This window comes from Xenopus laevis, chromosome 8S (assembly GCF_017654675.1).
Source record: "Xenopus laevis strain J_2021 chromosome 8S, Xenopus_laevis_v10.1, whole genome shotgun sequence".
In the NCBI taxonomy this organism is placed as follows: domain Eukaryota; kingdom Metazoa; phylum Chordata; class Amphibia; order Anura; family Pipidae; genus Xenopus; species Xenopus laevis.
This window is the reverse complement of record NC_054386.1, coordinates 79,491,233-79,495,358: the sequence shown is the minus strand read 5'-3', so window position 1 is coordinate 79,495,358 and position 4,126 is coordinate 79,491,233. Positions and strand designations below refer to the sequence as shown.

The window sequence follows — 4,126 nt, the reverse complement described above, 5'->3', positions numbered from 1 at the left end:
GGGTGATATAAATATGTAATCTATTTGATTATGTGCATTATGAAGGTGAGAGTAAAAGGTATATTGCTTTTGTCTGGGATGTCTGATCCTCCAGATATCTAAGTAGTTTCCGTATAAGCTGGCAGAACATTTGTGAAGAGATCTCTGAGTCTCTTTGGGAAATAGCTTTTTTCAGCCTCGGGACATCTTTCAGTTGAGAAAGTGCTAAGTTAAAATCCTCCCCTAAAACTATGGGATCCTTTGGGTATTTCTTAAGTTTTGCTGTTAGTTTGTTTAAGAACCTGATCTGGTCTCTATTTGGGGCATATATATATATTTAGAAGTGTGATTCGGAACCCCTCAAAAAACACCATTTAGCAGTATATAATGACCATCTTCCTTATGTACCAAAGAAAAGTTAACCATGTTACATATTAGAATGGATACTCATACTTTTTTTTGAGGATTTGAGTAGGAATGGCATTTTGGATATCTAATATCTGTCAGCCTCCAGATGTTACTTTGTTATGGTGCGCTTTCTGATGAAAAGCTAAATCTGCATTTAAGATTTTTTATTCTTTAAATACCAATTTTCTTTTCACTGGTTCAGTGGGGAGTTCACACCTCATTAAAAATTAAATGAATGTAAACATATTATCCAGCAGCAGCTCATCACGTCTGGGGGTCTCTTGGAGTGATTGAAATTCTGTCTCTTGTTCTGGGGGGAAGTGGCTGTCCCTACTCCGTCACTAGTGAGCTTTTGTTTGTGTGCCACAGAAACGTTGTCCCATAGGGGTTGTATTCTGCCGGGCATATGTTCTCCATGTGGTTGTGTAGGCGCATCTTTGACTGGTAATTCCAAGGCCGATAAAAATTGCTTAATTGGGAGGCATCTTGTAGCACATGTGATCTGTTGTTTTTGACAGCAAAGGATATCCCCATCTGTTGCTGTCCCTCAATAGCTGTGTAGGCGGTTTCAGGGCTCTCCTTTTCGCTACAGCAATAGCTGAAATGTCATTGAAGATTTGAAGATTTGAAGAGACACTCCTTAATATGTGATGGACTGATGGTTTCTGGTCGTTTGAAGGATTAAGTCTTTGTTCTCTTAATTGCGCAAGCAGATAATAACATCTTTTGGTGACTTAGCATCTGGTGGTTTGGCATCTAGGGCTCTATGTGCTATGTCCATGTGCCATAGTTTAGAATATGGGTCCCCAACCTTTTTTAACCGTGAGCCACATTAAAATGTAAAAATAGTTGGGGAGCAACACAAGCATGAACATGTCCCTTGGGGTGCCAAATAACGGCTATAATTGGCTATTTGGTACCCCCTATGTGGATTGGCAGCCTACAAGAGACTCTACTTGGCACTATACTTAGTTTTTATGCAATTAAAACTTACCTCCAAGTCTGGAATTAAAAAATAAGCACCTGCTTTGAGGCCATGAGAGCAACATCCAAGGGGTTGGAGAGCAACATGTTGCTCATGAGTTACTGGTTGGGGATCACTGGTTTAGAAGGATGATTCAGTGCTAGTGAAGTGAATAAATTATGCAGATAAGCTTTGAGATCCGTTTGTTTAACTGCATCTGGAATGCCCCTGATACGTAGGTTGTTTCTGCTGTTACGATTTTCCAAATCCTTGCAGCCATTTTAGTTGAGCATGATCTGATTGCAAAACATTAAACATTCAACTGTTTAGATGTTGTAGCAGAATGTCCTCTGTCACAGGAGATGAATCAGGCAGTGTATTTTGTAGCTCTTTACGGTGATTATGTGTTATGGGCTTGGGCTCCATGAACCTGTTAATGCTGAAGTAGAATGGGGTCTATGAATTAGGCGAGTGTGGAGCAGGATCCTCCTGCTCGCCGTCATCTTGGTGCACACTGGGAAGACGACACGGGTATTTGTTCAGGTAAGGGGCCATTGTACCTGCTACATCCTTTGCTTTTTTCAGCCTCATTGTGTGCTGCCACCACTGCTAATTGCCAAAGCTAATATACAGGCTTCTGGTTATCGAAGTGAAGTATCAGGGAAGTTGCGTCTGTCTCACATGCGCCCCTCCAGTTAACCTTTGAATCAAAGTATACTGTTTTTCTGAACAATGTCTGAAACTACCCATTTTACTTAGATTTTCAGAGAGAAATGCACTACAACCAGCATGAGTGTTGGATCTATTGGTTTTCTATTGCTCTACTACAACTACTAGTAAAAATACAATACAATTTCTACCAAAAACAATGACTGACCAGGTATGTGATGTCGGACTGCTATTATTCTGAACTGTACCTGCAACATTTAGATTTACATTTCCCGGATAACATGTTCTTATCAAATACTGGAAATCTATACAAACTCACGTGCACACTCAGGCCCTTTCTGTACGGTCACGCTAGGTGCACAGCTCTTCAGGGAGACGGCCCTCCCAAAATATACTTGAAGAAAGTAAAACAGGCTGGCACACAAAGCTATTCAAACCGGGGTGCAATCCCTGGTACGTTTATTGCGTCACAACGTTTCGGGGGCGTGGCCCCTTCGTCAGGTGATACAGAATACACCGTGCACAGCCATTAAATAGCCAAAAACACCTCCCCCATAGATTAGGTAATACAGAAAATCACAAAAAAATATATAAAGCAAAAATCCAGAAAGTGTCCAATATAATGTCCAAAAATTGTTGCCAAATAGTTGCAGTCCCAGAAGTGGAAAAAATAGTAACATCGATTATACAAAGTAAATAAATAACAAAATTTTGTTACAACAGAATATAAGCGTAACCAATTGCTTTCCCTACAAATGGAAAAAAGGTAAGTTTTTTTACCTCACCCTGGATACGTGTTTCATTTCATTGAGCTTAATATCTGCAAGAGGAAAGAAAATTTTTTTAGTAAAGAAAAAAATTAAAGAAAAAAATATTCAATTTATAAAAAGCACGATAAACTGAATTCTTCATTTAGTCCCCTGGGGGCCTGTGTTTGTAAAGTCCATATCCAGAAGCTTTCTCGTTGTAAAAGTTTTTGCTTAAAATCCATTCCCTGTTTCCTTTTGTGTCAACATATGACATTAATTCAAAATTCATCAAACAGACAATACTTAAGTATTGGAGTATCCTGGAGAGGGATCCAAAAGTAGCCAATCTCTTTTCCTCTCCGCCAATCTTTTCCTATAAAAGGGGAAGAAATATAGAGGATTTGATTAAAAAGAAAAAAATTTACAATACAGCTGCTAAAATACCTGCAGGGACTTACCCATGCCATAATTGTGGCCACTGTACTGGCATCATAAAAGGGGAAAATGTTATGCACCCATTAAAGGGTATACCGCATAAAACCAGGGGTGTCCATACCTGCAATTCAAAGGGAGTCGTTTATTGCATTAAATGCCCATGTGGCATGGCATATGTGGGTCAAACCAAAAGAACAATTAAAATCCGTCTAAACGAACATAAGTCTGTAATAAGAAACTATCAACCAGGGACAGAGGATACAGTTAGTAAGAAGAAACAGGAAACAACCTTGGCTAAACATTTCTTTGAAAATAACCATAGGACTTCACAAATACGTTGGCAAATATTAGAGAAAGTATATGAGAAACAGGGAATGGATTTTAAGCAAAAACTTTTACAACGAGAAAGCTTCTGGATATGGACTTTACAAACACAGGCCCCCAGGGGACTAAATGAAGAATTCAGTTTATCGTGCTTTTTATAAATTGAATATTTTTTTCTTTAATTTTTTTCTTTACTAAAAAAATTTTCTTTCCTCTTGCAGATATTAAGCTCAATGAAATGAAACACGTATCCAGGGTGAGGTAAAAAAACTTACCTTTTTTCCATTTGTAGGGAAAGCAATTGGTTACGCTTATATTCTGTTGTAACAAAATTTTGTTATTTATTTACTTTGTATAATCGATGTTACTATTTTTTCCACTTCTGGGACTGCAACTATTTGGCAACAATTTTTGGACATTATATTGGACACTTTCTGGATTTTTGCTTTATATATTTTTTTGTGATTTTCTGTATTACCTAATCTATGGGGGAGGTGTTTTTGGCTATTTAATGGCTGTGCTCGGTGTATTCTGTATCACCTGACGAAGGGGCCACGCCCCCGAAACGTTGTGACGCAATAAACGTACCAGGGGTTGC

General features: G+C 38.5%; 1 long non-coding RNA gene across 1 annotated transcript; it reads right to left on the bottom strand.

Annotated features, from left to right (window-relative positions):
* Positions 1-2,878: 2,878 nt before the first annotated feature.
* On the bottom strand, positions 2,879-4,126 carry LOC121397760. Its single transcript, XR_005963908.1, has 2 exons — positions 3,228-4,126; positions 2,879-3,142 (listed from the first exon to the last, which is right to left on the bottom strand). It is a non-coding gene; the product is annotated as an uncharacterized LOC121397760 (long non-coding RNA).